We start from the raw sequence: 17230 nt of genomic DNA, 5'->3' as shown, positions 1-17230 counted from the left end.
TCTCTAGACAATAACAGAATGCTCTCTAAAATATTCACAATCATTACTTTAGTGAAGCATCACCCAACCAATCAATAAAAATGCAGCAACATATTGTATGAAGGAGCCCATGCTGTTTTTTTTAATCTCTGCAGAAATTTCAATTGGACTAACCTCTTTCATTGGCATGTTAGCCACAAAGTAAACAGCATTACGTAGTGCAGGGCCGTTATCTAGTATGCATTTGAAAAGCCGATGTTCAGTTTCGCCTCACACGAGTGGCCTAGATAGGCCTAGGCCGCAATATAGATGTGGCCTAGGACAATTGTGTGAGATGAAACTGAATGTCAGCTTTTCGAATGCATACAAAATAGCAGTCCAGATTAAGCCAACATGTACCACATTTGCACCTGCTGCAGTACATAACCAGACAGCCAAGCAAATTTTCTGTCAGCTTGAGCTAGTGCACACCACTTTGTTAAGGGTCACCTTGGCAGTACAGTGCTACAATGTGGCAAAACATTCAGCACGTCTTACAGGGTGCTCTAAAGTAATCAAATCTGCAGTAACCTAGTTTAACCTAATTGCAAAGATGTTAATGATTTGAAGCCCAGATAGGCATGCAGCAACTTGAATATGATGACCACCACATGATTTGACAATTCTGCAACTAGTGCAAATGACCAGTGAGAAATACTGATAGTGTCTCTCGCATAGCCAAGCATCTCTGACTGCCATGTGTTGCTTTGGCAATTCCATGAACACAGATTGCAGCCTTGTGCATTTGTGTGCTCAATGTTCTGACAATCTTTAGAATGCATTAGGTCAACATTAGAATGCATTCAATTAAGCACTATATAGGGTGTCCCAGCTAACTTTAGCCAGAGTTTTAAAAATATGCCCGTGCACTCTAAGACGGCATGACCAAATGCATGTTGCCGACTATTGTATGGAGTAAGTCTACATTCAATAGCTTTGAAGCCTCCAGTATTGCTTACCTTCTATCTGTCATTCTACGTATTGCAGGAATCTCCACCATTTCCTCAAAATACACTGTACAGCCAAAGGACATCATGCATACTCAAGGGCAAAATTCCAACTATCAGACGACGATTGCAAGGCTTCGAAGACAGCAGGTGAAGACCCCTAACACCAAGTGCTTAATTGCAGCTGTTTAATGAAGGACACACTGGCTTACACATTCGAGATGAGGATATTGGTGCATGCTCAATTATTTTTGAAGCCATTTTATTTCGGCACGCAACCATTCACATAATTTTGCTACCCTAATTCACGCTCCTTCGCAGAAGTACAAGAAAATATGTCGTATTTTTTCCCTTCTAAAAGAATCCCATTTCGAGCAAATTAATTGCTGGCGTGTATGTGCAGTTTTTTTTTTTTCATTATCTGGATAGTTGCAATACGTCTTCTATGTGTTTTGCTTGTGCAAAGTTATTGCCATCACGCCATTAATTTTTTACTGTTCTCCATTACACCGGTGCCACACGACCACTTTCGATCGTGATCAAGTCCGATCCGGATCGAAATTCTTGACTGCTTTTGGCTCCATCGTGCAGCTTGCGCAAAAGAACCAATCGCGACAGAGAAATTCAAAGTCGGATTGGGCTTGATCGCGTTTAAAAGTGTGCCGCGTGATGACCGCATTACTTGCATTTCGCTGTTTCTTCCTGTTTTCATGTATCTGCCTCTTACAATCTTGCTGCAATAAATAGTCAGCTATTTTCGTGTTCTTGACTGTGCAGCAGGTTGATTTATATTTAAAGGGAAGCTGAAAGGTTTTCCAGAAAAAATGAGTGAAGAGCAGTACGCCGTGGTTTTCAACCCTCTGAATTCGAATATCGCATCGAAATTGAGTGAAAGAAAGCGCAAACATATTTTATTTCGATGAAAAGTGCAGCAGCAGACACGCCCAGCTCACGCGCCTCGTTTCCGCCTGTGATTGGTCGGGCGCCTCGTGACGTCAACAATGGTGTTCGTCCGGACCGACTGCTGCCGCTACACACGAAGCACAGTGCAAAGTAGTTTGGTGGTGTTTTGCTGAGACGGTCATGGAAATTTTCGAGAGCTTGCATTTCCCTGAGGAGTTCGGCGTTAAGTCCAAACTCTACGAGAGCGATTTTGCGCGCGACGGTGACGGGCGACGGCTTCGAGCGACAAAACGGGCCGTCGCTTGAACAAATCGCTCGATCGCTCGTTTCTAGAAATCTAGAACTCGTCGCTCGTCGCCCGAAAATGCTATGAGCGACTAGCCAATTGTGCGAAGCCGAAACTGGATGTACATAACTCAAATACTGCTGTTTGTCGCACGGAATGAGCAAACTATTGAATTTTACATGTGCAAGAATAAGAACCTAGTGCAAGACCTTCAGAAATATTTTATGCTCCTTCTTCAGTAAAATACATCAACTTAAATTGATAAAGCATGCGTCACGCTAGTTTCGGCGCGTATATTGCTGCCCTCATTCTGGGAAGTCGTCGCTCAAAGCCGTCACTCGCGTGGAGTTCGGCTTGCAGACGACGAGTGAATGCGACAGCCGTCGCCTCGCTTGTAGCGCTGTCGCTGTCGCGTGCAAGATCACTTGTAAGGGGTTTATACTTGTACATACTACATGTACGAGCCGATTGCAAAGAGCCGGCCTCTCCAAGAAGCAAAAAATGCTGGTGCAAGCACTGCTTTCCACGCGGACGAAGGCAAAGTGTTAGCATCTCCTTGTGTTGGAAATGTTCTTTGGCGAGTATGTTTTTTGCTAAGCTGCATTCAGCATTCCAGTGAGTACGTTTCCGGGCAAACAACTGTAGTGTTATGTTCCTGCATGCCTCCTCGTAGAATGTAAGCAGTGATGCGATCTTCAGCATTTGTGCGCTGCCCCAAAGCTGTCGGCAATCTGCACAGACGGTTTAAACGCGGGAAACGTTTACCGGCTGTTGTAGCACGTGTAGTATAGAACCTTCATCAGCGCGCCATTCGCACCCTACTCGTAACCGGCGAATTCCGTCGGCTACGTGAGATGGTCGGTTTCTTATGTGTGCGAGAGAATGGGGAGTGCAGCGTCTTGGCGTGAGCAGGCTTTCCAACACATGCAAACTTTACGCTTGCACTGCGTTATGGTAGCTGCATGCAGGCTGTTTCACAGCACAGGTGCGAATCGAAAATTCGCGGCGCTTGGCAATGAAACCTGCGTCAAGGGTGGGCGATAAACATGCACCTTCCGTTCAGCGTGCTAACTATTTTCTTTTTTTAGGAGAACCCAAAACACGCATTATTGATAAACTCCGGTAGTAATCGTCACGGAAGTGGTTAGAGCACAACACTTGTTCTTGAGCGCTTGAAGTTGTTTCGCTTCACAGCAGCCTCCCACTTAGCTGAAAGCTTCTTGTCTTGCAGGAACTAATGGAACATTGGAACATCGTCGCGGCCGCTGGTGTTCGTGCAAGCGTAGGTTGCACAGAACGCCGGCATGACCGGCCTACAAGTTCAATTGATGCTGCGCACGTCAACTACCACTCCTATATACACACAAATAAAGGAATGTAGGGTCGAGCGAAGCAGATTAGGATGGCACGCACGCAGAAATAAGCCCGGTCAGGCACGGTCGCGGAGGCTGCGAAGGAGCGGAACACCAGTGTTGACGTCACTACGCCGCCGTTTCCGGTCTCCGCTCGCATCGTCAGCATCAGCAGCACCGCGCGGCGCTCGACGGGGGGCGGAGCTACAGCGCAATTTTAACCGACGATTACGTCGCTCCTAAGTGAAAAATCCCCCCCAAAATTTTACCTTCATGGTTTATAAGGTTCCCACATCCGTATATGAGCGTCTTATTGAATTCGACAGACTCTTCAGCTTCCCTTTAAGGAACATGGCACATTTATTTACGATACACCTTTTGGTGTGAGTTACTAGACGTACAATATCATAAGCGATAAAGTCCTACTTCCTCAACAGTTGGCATGATTGTTACGCTAAGTTACAGCTTGAAACAGCAAATATGAATTTAAATGAAACTAACATGAAGTGAAACACCTTTGCGCGCTCGTAGTCACAACGTATAAACAGCGGCACAAGCGCCTGTATGAAATCACTCGATTTAAGCAACGTTATGGGTCACACACACAAAAAAATTAACGCAACTGAAATTAGAGCCTCTGAGATTCAGCGGCGTGCACGACCATCTTGGAGGCTGGTGCGTTTCGCCGATTCTGCTAGGTGCGCTGAAAGCCAAAGTCGGCCGCATATGCCTATTGGGAGTGTCCATTCTTTACGTTTACTATGTTACTCTATGGTCCCTCAGCTTAACCGAGCGAACGAGCACAGCGGGGGATGAAAGACAGCGATAGCGAAGAGGAGAAAAGCGGCGCGACGAAAAAAGCGGAGGAGGAGGGTATGGTAAAAGCATGAAAGTGTAGTGCGACGCAAAACGGGCTCTGCGACGACAACTTGGCACCAGACTAGAGCGCCGTCGTCTGCTCACCGATGACGCTATCGATACGGCATGAGACGAGCACGTCCACCTGCAGGGCTGTTCATTATTGCATTGACAAGTTCGTTCCCGACAAATATGTTCGTACTAACAAAAACAATCCGTGGATGACCAGAGAAATTATCCATTTATGCCGTAGGCTAAAACGAGCTAAAAACAGAAGAAATACCTCAGCATAATTACTGATCTAAAAGACAAGCTTGTTACTAAACTTTCCGATGCCAAAATGAGATATGTCACTAAATCATTGCCTGACTTCTTGATAAAAAAAGCCTTGATAAATTCTGGCAATATCTAGAAGAGCCAAATGCTGTGCCCTGTGAAATATTCGTTGACGGTTGTCTAATGAATGATGCCCCAAAAATTGCTGAGCAGTTTAACCATTATTTCTGTTTCGTATTTACCACTTCCGAGCACGAGGCCCCCCCCCAACGCATGATAACTCTCTTTCAGTAATGTCTCCCGATTTTATAACATATGAAGGTGTACTGCGTTTGCTACTTAACTTGAAAACGAAATCCTCAGCTGGTCCAGATAATATTCCGAACACATCTTTGCGTAGGTATGCTGAACCGGTTGCACATATTTTAACACGTTTTCAGTCTTTCCTTCGAAAATTCCTTAATTCCTGATGATTGGCATACGGCACGTGTAGTGCCAGTGTTTAAAAAAGTGATCGTCTGAACGTTGGCAACTACAGGCCTATTTCTTTAACTTGCATGACATGTAAGCTATTAGAAAACATAGTCACACATTACATCTCCTCCTTTCTTGAAGAAAACAATTATCCATCACCTTTCCAGCATGGCTTTAGGAAACACTTATCAACACAAATGGTCACAATTCACGAGTTCGCCGCATCGCTTGATAAGGGAAATCAAATTCATGCCATATCCTTGGATTTTAGTAAGGTGCTTGACCTCGTCGTGCATAGTAAACTCATTTCGAAATTACAAGGCATAGGCCTACCTGTTAACCTGGTTAACTGGATTCGTTCCTACCTTTCTGACCGCAAACAATATGTACAAGTGAGTGACTGCGCGTCTGATGTTCTGCCTGTAACATCAGGAGTCCCTCAAGGCAGCGTTTTGGGACCTGTTATTTTTTCAGTGTACATAAATTACATTTTTACCTCCATAGATACATCAAAAATAAGTATAAAGCTTTTTGCAGATGACTGCATACTTTTTAAAACCATTATCACTCCTAGTGATCAAGAATGCCTACAATCTAACCTCTGTGCCATTTCCAAGTGCTGTAAGGATTGGTCCATCAAACTAAACAGTGATAAATCCGTCTTCATAGGCATTACACACAAACCATGCCCTTTTAATTACAGGTATTCACTCGATAACTGCCCTCTGACAGAGGTTGATGATTATAAATATTTAGGTATTACAATTACAAACCGCTTAACATGGTCAAGTCATATAACTAAAACATGCTCATCCGCTTCTAAAAAGCTCGGTTTCTTGAGGCACAAACTAAAGACAGCTACCTCAGAAATAAAACTGCTTGCCTATAATGCATTTATAAAACCTAAATTAGATTACGATAGTGTCATTTGGGATCCATATCTCAAGAAAGATATTAGGAAACTTGAGATGGTGCAACAAAAAGCGGTCCATTTCATACTTAATGCTTACCAGAGAAATGACTCGCCGTCAACACTCATGGCTAGTAATAACATCCCTGTTTTACAACACTGAAGAGCAATTGCTAGGTTGAAATTTCTCCACTCACTACATTTCAGTAAATTTAACATTAAAACTGAAACCTACTTAACACACCGAATTTCTAGGCAAACTAGACACACACATGCTCATACTCTTGAACCTTACTTTGCGCACACAAATTTTTTCATGTATTCTTTTCTTCCACGGACCATAAAAGAATGGAATGCATTACCGTTGGAAGAATTTTGTAATGGGGATAATCCTGACTTTGAGAGCTGTGTACCTTTATGTTTGTGACCACTCGATACGAACTGCGCTTTTTTTTTTGTGTATCTGTTCGGTTGTGCTTTGCACTTTTGCTCTGTCCTGCTCACTTTTGATTATAATTATGTATTATACTGTCTTCTACCGTTTCACGATGTATTTTGTGTTTCTTGAAATTCTTTTGTAAACTACTTTTGTTATGTCCCCCTGCTTGGTCTTTCAACTGCAGTATGTTGTAAATAAAAAAATAAATAAATATGGAGACAAAGCGCTGCATGAGCGGAAGTCTGTCTGCGGCTGCTGCTGTGAATCACAGCCACAAGCTGCCTCTCGCGATCTCCCGATTAGCGAGGCAGCCGTGCCACAGTTCGCTCCGCTTGCAATCTGCTGCACGAGACAGACTGTCCACGCCAGCCACGCTACTCACAGTATTCTCTTCCTTATAATATAAACAGTGTACCTGTATTATCATAACACAAAATATTGACACGCATAATTCTTTCCTGTATAGAGCTGCGCTCAAACTCTGCACCAGGGAATATCGTAATTATCAGTGAATTTTTTTGGCAGCGAGTGTTTGCGGTCATCGAGTTAAATGTGTTCAGGTTTGACTGTGCACGCGACACCATGCTTGTTAATTAGCGAATTTTTACTAGTTTATACGGCCGACAAAACTAGCATCCTTACATCCTTAGTGTAGCTGTCTAATAACTTGCTATCGTAATCGATTCTTCGCTTTTCAAGTGACACTGCTACTTTTTTGACCGCAGCTCTTAATGGTCCGTTCCTGTGGCGAGTGGTGGCGGCAGCGGCATAATTGAGCGAACGAGCACAACAGCGAAAGATGGAAGGGCGAACACGGAGTGCGAGATGGAAGACGCAAGCCGCGAATGCGGAGACCAATGAGAGTGGCCCCTTCAGTGATGTGCACGCAAGAAACTGGTGTCGTGTGGACCCACCACACTGCTCGTTTCGTACTATCGTCTGCTCACGTCAGCTCTCGCTCGCGCTTAATTGTTCGGTTTGCTTGGTTTGATATCATTTACACTTGTTTCAATTGTCGTGGCTTGCAACTTTTGTAATCTGATTGTGTACGCAATGCGAATTGTTTAGTACTTTCTGGAAACCACGCGGGCACCAGCGATTACACTGGAACCTTCGACGAGTCATGTATAAAAGCCAACACGCTTGACCTGCAGATCAGATTTTTGATGATTGTTGACTCTACTACATGTATTATGTGCCTCAACATATTGCGAAATGAAAACAAGGATAGAGCTGCGCTCAAATTTCGCATTAGGGAGTATCGTAATTGTCGGTGAACTTTTTTTTTTTCTCAGGACAAATATTTTTTTACGCTTTTGTTTTTAATTTGTGACCGCCATCAGATAACGACCGCGGGCACTAAGCACGGTGAGCCATGGTGTTCAAGATTTACGGCGCCGCGCGATGCAACACACACAAATCTCGGACGCCGTAAGTTACGGTGATGCATTATCGGTGAGATCTGCACCGCACGCACTAGCACTCATAATTGTGCTATTATCATAGAGAAAGAAATTCAACAAGAGGGGGCACTCGGCAAAAACTGGCAACAGGAAACATGTCACGGCTAGTGTTAATCCCATCCGTTAGTTAATTTGAGCACCATAAAAAAAAAATAATGTGAAATGAACTTACAGACATTTTATTTTGATTCTTTCCAGCTAAAACTAAAAAGTTTTGTTTATCAATAAACTTATACTCTGTGACTTATTTTTCTTGCATTACCTAGCAACATGGAGGAAGGAAAGCTTTTCCTTCCTCCATGCCTAGCAACAAGCTAACGGCACGCCAGGTGCAACAGGTGCATGCGTCATGCGCCAGATAGGCCACCGAAGCCAGCGAGGCCAGTTGCGCATGTGAAGTTCACCTGTTCGGCGACCAGTCTCTTTTGGATATTGCGTGTTTGTTGGGCTCCCGGCATATTCTTGCATTTCTTCTGCACTTCGATACGGCACCACTGCACTATTGGACTACAACAAGGTGAGAAATTTTGTTCGACAGTCTGTGACGCATTTCAAGCAATTCTGGCTTTTACGGCACATAACCGAGACTTGCGATGCAGTTAGCGAAAAACAGCTAGGCCATCTTGGCGTAGTTGAGTTAATGACTCGTACTGGGTGATGGTCGCGACACTTTCTATGAGCCCCAACATTATTATAACTTATTTTGGTAGGTTTCGGGCATGCTCGCCGCACCCGGCTTTGCGACGCAATTAGCAAAAAGCACCTCGGCCATGTGAGGCAGTTTTGCCTGTACTGAATCTTACCGAACAAGTTTTGGCACTTTCCCTGGCCCACAACATTATTGTAACTAATTTCGTTACTTTTGGGGGTACTTTTCATGCACAGTGGCCTCGCCCGGCATTGTGAAGCAGTTAGTGAAAAGCAGCTCGGCTCTGTGATGCAGTTAGTTTTGCAGTGTAGTGATCTTACCGGGTCAAGTTTGGTGCTTTCCCTGACCCCGAACATTATTCTAACTGATTTCCTTACTTTTAGGGGTACTTTTCAAGCACAGTGGCTGCGCCCGGCGTTGTGATGCAGTTAGCAAAAAAGTATGCAGATCCCACACACAGTGGGAATCAATGTAAGCGAAGCTTTCTGTGCTGGATGCTTTGATTGACAATAATTAGCGGTGATGTTGATGGACAAAGCTTAATTTCTTCAACCTTTAGGCTAACACGAGAGTGGCGAGTTGATGTTAATCGTTGCCTTGCATGCACCACTGCTGTTTGTCTGCATAGTACACAGAACACACAGGGAGAGGTGTTCGCTTGGGGCATTGTTGTGCGCCAGATTTTATAACTTCTGGGAGGGTTGAGCGTTGTCATTTCCTCACATGGCACATCGCATTGTGGCAGAAGTATTAAACTTGAATTGGATTATGGGGCTGTGCGTTCCAAAACCACACTCGGATTATGAGGCAAGCTGTAGTGGCGGACTCCGGATTAATTTTGACACTGTGATGTTCTTTAACGTGTCCAAAAATCTAAGTGCACATGCATTTTCTATTTCACCCCCGTCGAAATGTGGCTGCCGTGATTAGGATCAAATCCATGACCTCTAGCAATGCCATAGCCGCAAAGCTAATGCGGCGGCTACATAAGTGTTGATTTGATGGTCAACCGCTTCGGTAGTGTCTCCTGGACCCTGCAGTGCGCTTTAATTAATGCAGCTCTGCTTATGCACGCCCTGCGCAAGATCCCAGCTTGACATATTTGGCTGGCGTTTATTTTTCAGAAATAGCAGCAACGTACTGTACCGTATCTTGAGCTTTTCCTGTTTCCCCGCAACCGCTGTCGTATAGTACTAGTGGGGTTTCCTTGCCTTCTCACGTCACCTCCCCCTTTCTTATATTGGAACTGCCTCTTCTCCCTCTCCTTCTCCTCTCTACAGTTCTATCTGCATCCCGTCTGGCCTCGCATGTTAGTAGAAAGGGAAGCGCTGCAGTTTCTGCAATGCTTCTGAGGGGAGTCACAGATAATTACAGCTGTCAAGCGGCTCCAGAGAGCTCCAGAGGGCATTGTGCACATTCGACATGCTGGGGTGAAAACGCGTTTCTCCTGTCGCCTTTTCTCTCTTACTCGCACTGTCATCTATATACACCCTCTGAACCACCGCCTTGACGGACGGGACGAGGCGAGCGCAACAGCTGCCCGCAGCAGCAGCAGCAGCAGTGGGAAAGTCGAAGGAAGAGGCAAAGAAAGCTTCGCTTTAAAAAGCAAGCCGGCCATGGCGAGTTTGGCATCTACTGAATCTTAGTGAGACAAGTATGTGATGCTATGGCCCCGCAACATATACCTTCTTTCAGTGCTCGCCCTTGTCGAAGATGCAACAAGCGATTGCCAAGAGTGATAACAACTGGAGTGTGTTGCTTGCGCCAGCAGAACGCGTTAGAGATAACGCCGAGGAGCTCAAAAACCAAGATCTCGAAAATTCTGTCTTCTGAGCGACTGAAAACAGGCTTCCACCCTTGCATTTCTCTCGAGTGCGAGTAGAAGGCATTCTGCGAGCATCTAGAAAAGTCTGGCTGAGAGCCTGTGTTGTGGCCACCTCTGTGTATGTAGCATACTATCGCGTCGGCTGAGGCCAGGTTGTTTTGGAAACACGCAGTCGCCCGTGCATTTGTGCTCTTAAAGTGCAAGAAATAATGCCTGCGAATCGGAGAATGCTTGGAAATCAGATGTGTCCTTCATAATTTATAGTACGGCTTGGAAGGAGTTGGCTATTTTCAACGCCATGTATGTAAAAGTGAATTGCTCTTCTTTGTAATGTCGCCCATTCACCACTTCCGCGCGTTTCCCCTCTGCACGCAGTATTCCTATAAGGGCTAAATAACAAAATGACACATGCTTGTATTTTACTTTTTTCAGGCGATGCCGTCCGGTGGAGTTTCGTACGGGAACTACTGCTTTTTACTTCGTGCCACAACGTTGGATGAACGCACAAAAACCCGAGAACTAGCATTTATATAGAGCAAAATAAACATTTACTCATTTACAAAGTGTTTTGCGTCTACTTTATGAAATTGCACAGGCAACAGATTCGATGGAAGCTTGTAAAGACAACTTGCAATCGTTTCAATAAAATAAATGATTCCACACTAAGACTGTGCACAATTGAGGAGCAGAAGCAAAAAAATTTTAAAATGCGCAGTGTAGTGCAGCCAGCATAGCGCGTGCCAGATAGCGTTCGAAACGCACACACCCAAAACTGAAACCAGAAGGAGTTAATCCAATCCGCTTGGTGCGCTACAGTCAATTCAGCCGCTGGGCTCTATGGGAGTGTCCGTTCTTTTGAATGTCTTTCTCTATGCTATTATGGTGCGACTTTCTTCCAATTTGTTTAAAATACTGACAGATACCATCCACCAGGACTGTTCAGGGAATTCATTATTTTTATTGCTGAAACTTTAGAACCTCGAATGAACGAAATTTGTGATTTAACGAAGTTTTGCACTGCGAGTACAGCTACGATTATATCAAGGTTTGACTGTACTCTGAAAACTCATTTTTGTTAATTGCCCCGTAGAAGGTTGATTATTAAAGAAAAAATGAGGTTATCTTTTTCAATTTTACGCCAAAACCCCAGCCTTTAGGCCAGTGTGGCGTCATGGATTTCAAATTATTTTTTCGTTTTCGGGCTAGTGTGGCTCCAAAGCTTTTAAAACTTAAGTTCACTCTATGGCTTTTTCTGAATACAATAGCATCCATCTTTACCAATAAAGTTACCTAGGCCCGAGCAGACACCGTAAATCTATGACGTAACGGCAAGCTGGTGCAGAAACTTGAAGGTGGCACCATCACCCGTTTTTCGTTCTTGCAGCTTTTAGAGCGCAGCTTCTAGGCGCCCGTTCCTGTGGCGAGCATCGGCATAACCGAGCAAACGAGCACAGCGAAAGATGAAAGCAAATGCGGAGCACAGTGGGGGGATTAAAGACGCGAGGAGGAAATCAGAGAGGAGGGCGCAGCGCAACCAGGAGGTGGAAAGCGAAAAAGGGTATGGCGAAAAGGTGAGAAGGAAACCGGAATGCCAGCACGACCAGACATGCGGCCAGCATGGAAACAAAGCCTTAGCGTGGGTTTCGGACCCACTGGACATGTGCTACTTCGCCTGCAGTGCCGCCGCTGCATGAGAATGTGCTTCGCATGAGCCACGCGTTCCCGTGTTCACGCTTTTTCTGAACGAACAACGCAATTGGTGGGACGGGTGGAACTGCTTCGTCTGCCGCTGCTGCTAAACGTGCCGGCCGAGCAGAGGCTCAGCACCGCTGCTGAGAGCACCTTGTCCTTCAATATCAAATTCTTTGCCATAACACATTGCAAGTTCAAAACACCTAAACATTTGCACTCCATATTCATATTAGGGAGTATCGTAATCGTCGGTGAAATTTTTATGGCTTACCAAGCCTCCTCTCATGGTAACAGTGTCATTTTTGACATTGTGTAAGGACAATTTTTTCTGTTTAGTGTCTTGGTTTACTCGAAGCAGAGGTGCCCTTACTAGCTTTGCGTTATCAAAATTCTGCATCATCTGGCAAGGCATCGAGCACAGTGCTGACATAACACAATCCCTCTTACGCACTTTGGTTCATAGTAGGGTGCCTCGATCTGCACTGCATAAAGGCAACCAGTTCAGAGGACCACACCCATGAATGATACAGGCTTCAGAAACTGGCATGGGCAAACATTCACTCAGTATGTTTTTGTGGCGAGTTGAACATCTTTGATTTTTTAACTTGTCTCATCAACAAATTAATCGTGGTATGTTGGCTAGCAAGCATTATCGTACACAAATAGCACTATATGCCATTTTGAAACTCTACACTAACCAACCAAACCACTTTATGTGTGACACTGTTGCCGCCACTATCTGTTGGCATTGGGTACTTTGATTGCTTCAGTCAGTCTTCTTAACCTAGCAGGCTCGGGCAGCTTGGCATATATTTAGTCGGACTCGAGCCGACAGGTACATTTCATTCGGCAGGCCAAGCCAGTGTTGGAGCCCAACTTCGGCCTGAAATCCTTGCTAGCACTACATCTCTAAAAGAAAGATTACCCAAAGGCCCACATGCTGTTCTTCTGCCGGCGCACAGCGAGTTGGTGAACGTGTGATGTATTGTAAATAGAGCCACATCCATGCAGGTGAACCGAGCGAGAAGCGGAGCTCAGCTTGCTGTATCTGCCTTCACTTATGGCCTGTTCAGACAGTACTGGTTGGCTTTTGAGTGGTTGTTTGCCGCTTGTCTGGTACTTGTTCAGTGACACGCAAGGCAGGTCGGACAAGTTTCAACACAAGAAAGGAAGCGCCGCAACTGTTGTCACAGGGATGAGGTTAAGCTCCCCACAAGCACTGCACATGTTGCGGCTGTCCCAATTGCTGTAGTTGCCCAGGGGCATCACAGAAACTGAAGAAAGGCTATGGTACCCGCTGCCAGCAGTTTTCTTGAACTAATCGCCAGATAGAGGTTGCGCTGCTAGTGAAGGCTGTCACACATGGTAGCAAGTCGCCCATATACACCCAGCTCCACGGGAAGTTTTCAAGTGTGCCATTTGCTTGAGAGCACACGAGCCCGAGTAACCTGCGGATTTCAGAAATGCAAAGGAAATGCTATTTTAACTTGTTTGTATTTCTGTATCCTTGTTGTCACTCTTTTTTTCTCTTTTCTTTGATATGAAGCTACCATGTAAGAAGTGGCCAAAGGAAAGAAGAACCAGGAGAACCATATAGAAAGGACCAATAGGGATAGTAAACGAAACTTGTTTGCTTTTCCCTAGCCATTTCACATTATCGCAGCATGTTTGTAAAGTCCTTTGTGATTGGTAAAGTCCCTCAGCCCTATGAACTACAGCGCTGAGCGGCGGCAAAATGGGATTCTTTATAAATCGAACCTGAACCCAGCATCACCTTCAACTACCTGTGTCCTACATGTACGGTATCTACGATGGCAACAGGCAGCACTCAAAGAATTGAGAGCCGGACTGGAAGTGGGTTGCCATTAGCGGTGAGAAGCTGGAGTGGCACCCTCTCACGAGTGACGTCATGGCCAGGACGCCGCTTGCTCAGGCTCGCTTGGCTGCCGCATGTGCTCGTTCACTCTGTGCATGCTTGAGGTATTGGTGGCTCGAGCTGTACTTATTGAAGGATATGTCGGCTTCTTTCTGCTGTCATTGCTGAACTGCAGTTTCTGAACTGCAAGCTTGGATATCGCAAGCTGTGTTGAAGGGATCTACTGGTAGTGCAATGCATATATGCGCCGCGTCTGTCCATAAATTTCCCTTAAGTTGAATGTCTGCAAATTCAACACGTGAAGTTGTGTGTGATGCTCCGTTAAAACACTTAATATCCCCTTAGTACTTAGCTATGAGGGACATTGTATTTTACATAGAATAATAACCTTGCTATGTGGCGTCAACATTATAAATCCGTGCTAGGACAGTGCGCAGCGGAGCTTTCATCGTGATTCTTATTACTCTGGCAAGTTGTTATAGTCAAATATGGCCACTTTATTAGTGCGTAAAAGGAAGAGCTAGGCGCATGTTGTATGAAAAAGTTTGCGACTATACTTTCACCGTTCTCTGAAACAGGCACTCAGAAAACGCATTGAAAAAAAATTTAAATTATGGTGTTTTACATGCCAAAACCACGATCCGATTATGAGGCATGCCATAGTGGGGAACTCCGGAAATTTGGACCACCAGGTTTTTTTTTTTTATTGTGCACGTAAATGTAAGTACACGGGTGTTTTCGCATTTTGCCCCCATCGAAATGCGGCCGCCGTGGCCGGGATTCGATCTCGCAACCTCGTGCTCAGCAGCCTATCACCATAGCCATTAAGCAACCACGGCGGGTAGAAAACGCATTGCTCATGGCCGTTAACCCGATGGCGCACGTAAATGGTGCGCCATCGCACGTATAGTATGTATATACGTGCACCATCACACGATAGTGCATGTATAGTATGTACATGCTTCACGAATACGATAACAGCAATCACCTAGAAGAAAAGTTCCTTAATTAAGATCGAGAGCCAATTAATTGGTGCTATGTATATCCTATCATTGTCGCTTTCATAGTGGCCCTCAGTAGCGTTTATCAACATTATGGCATACCCCTCACGCAACGGCAGCAACCAACTCTTGTTATGACGAGGCACACATTGTTATTGAAACCGACTTGTTGTTCACTAGAACTTCGAATTGAAACCACAATGCAGTTTTTTACAGCGCCAATTGCAATGCCTAAATTATATTTGAGGCCCTACGGCGCACCTTAGGCTGCCTTGATGATGAAAATTCAAACACCTTTTGCTTCCCCATGTTTCGATCCTGCACGTTTAATTATACACACTCAGAACTATTCACTTTGTCAGCACGTAAAAGAAAAACTTGCATACCTGCCTCATAAGCAAGACACCACAAGCCTCACATGAATTTACTTGGTGTTTGATCTCCAGCGGGGAATAATTATATCTTCAACACTACTATTGAATGAGGCTTCGGCTTCTTTCTGGCTGCAGCCATACGGTCCAAAAGGCGTATTTCACTCAAAAATGTGGGCCGAGCAGCCTGTGTCAGTTCGCCAAACAGATTCGTCATGTCTCTTCCTCAATCAAAAATCGCCAGTAAATTGCTCAAGTGAGTTGAACGTGTAGCATGGAAAAGGGAATCAATATTGGTACGTTCCTTTCCGTATGCTGCGAACAGCTGTAAGCCTCAATTACCTTTACTTCAATTTACCGCTGCTTAAGATTAACGGTGAAGAACAGCCCAGTTTCCAATTTTCAGATGCAGTTAAAGAAACAAGTGGTGCTGGTAGAACCTAAACTGCAGTGTTAAGTTCTTGTGTTACTGCCGAGCGTTACTGTGAAGAAATGCAAAATTCGATATTATACTATGAACTATTCATCGTGAGCAAACATGTTTTAGCATATAAAATCAAGGTAAATGTTGCGGAAGTCATATATAGCCAGCATTTGTGAGATGCTTGTTGCATCACGGCAGCTATTATATCCTAACCGGATTCTTATGTACTGTTCTTGCGGTTCTGCTTTTATTATTCATGTGAGCTACCACTGCAGAGTGCAAATCCATGCATGAAAAACTCCATGGGCTGGTCTGAGCTTCTATGGCTGGCACTGTAGCATTACCTTCGAGAAATATATTGTGGTCTAGGAAATAAGCTCTTCAAATTAATTTTCGCGAATGAAGACAATGTAAAAATATATTTGAGACAACCGCCATAAGTATGCAAGCATAACGAACAGACAGAAACACTGCAGAATGCGCCCGGACATGGCCAGAACTGCAGCAGACGGCAGGTACGAGTCCATGCCCTGACATCACGTGAGTGGCACTTGCAGCACCCCTGCAGGTCGTTCTTGGGGCTAATAAACTGGTTTGAAAATTCAATGCCAAGAGTGCCGTGTGGGACAAGTTTGATCTTGTGGTGGACAGTGCAACACTTGCACCTGTTGGATAAGTGCGCTGCATAGCCTACGCTTCATAAAAAAGTGGCAATTCAGACCTGCACAGGCACCCATGTAAAGCAGTAGAATGTACAGAAAAGGCAAGTATAACAAAGTACTTAAAACACACAAGCGCACTTGTTCCAGAAACTATGAAAGAAAATTTTTCATTTGCATAGCATGCTTTTTCACTCAAGATTTATGCCCTTATGACATTGTATGTGGGGATTTGCGAAGCTAGCCGAAGAACTAATGCATATTGGTGCGCGTCATGGAGCTTTACATGCAGGAGACATCCTCCCTCATTCTACAATAGCTGCAACAAGAGTAGAACTTGCTGCAAATGTAAGGTGCTAGCTCATGCCTGAACTTCTGGCAACTATAAACGAGAGGCAGTGCACAATCATGACAGGCATACGGACAGATGATTACAGAAAAATTTCTTTCACGACCGCTACCACACTTACATCATGACAAATGGAAGCTACACTCGCAGGTGCTCTTCACATGTGCTTTCCCAAGTGAGAAAAAAAGCGGCAAGAACATCTGGAAAGAGCTGTTGCGTTGGTTTGCCAAACCAGGCATATGCAGTGGTGCCTTGGCCAAGGCGATATTTGTCACCGACCAGGGCATGAACATTATTTGCGCTTTACAGCGCTACCATAGACATCATGCCCATTTGCTGAAAACTGTCCTCTGCAACACTTTTGCCAAGGAATTCATGGCAGAAGAGGCCACTTCAATCTATGAGAACTTACAGAATGTGAAATGTCTTGTCCAATTCCTCAAATAAAGTAGATCAGC

At 44.8% G+C, this 17230-nt stretch overlaps 1 long non-coding RNA gene across 1 annotated transcript; it reads left to right on the top strand.

Annotated features, from left to right (window-relative positions):
- The first annotated feature begins 265 nt into the window (after positions 1-265).
- On the top strand, positions 266-10958 carry LOC129381137 (uncharacterized). The gene is made up of 3 exons (XR_008609377.2): positions 266-1115; positions 7189-9046; positions 10833-10958. It is a non-coding gene; the product is annotated as an uncharacterized lncRNA (long non-coding RNA).
- The last annotated feature ends 6272 nt before the right edge of the window (positions 10959-17230 follow it).

Source organism: Dermacentor andersoni, chromosome 1, assembly GCF_023375885.2.
Source record: "Dermacentor andersoni chromosome 1, qqDerAnde1_hic_scaffold, whole genome shotgun sequence".
Lineage (NCBI taxonomy): Eukaryota > Metazoa > Arthropoda > Arachnida > Ixodida > Ixodidae > Dermacentor > Dermacentor andersoni.
Note: the sequence above shows the minus strand (reverse complement) of the source record. Positions and strands in the feature narration are given on the sequence as shown.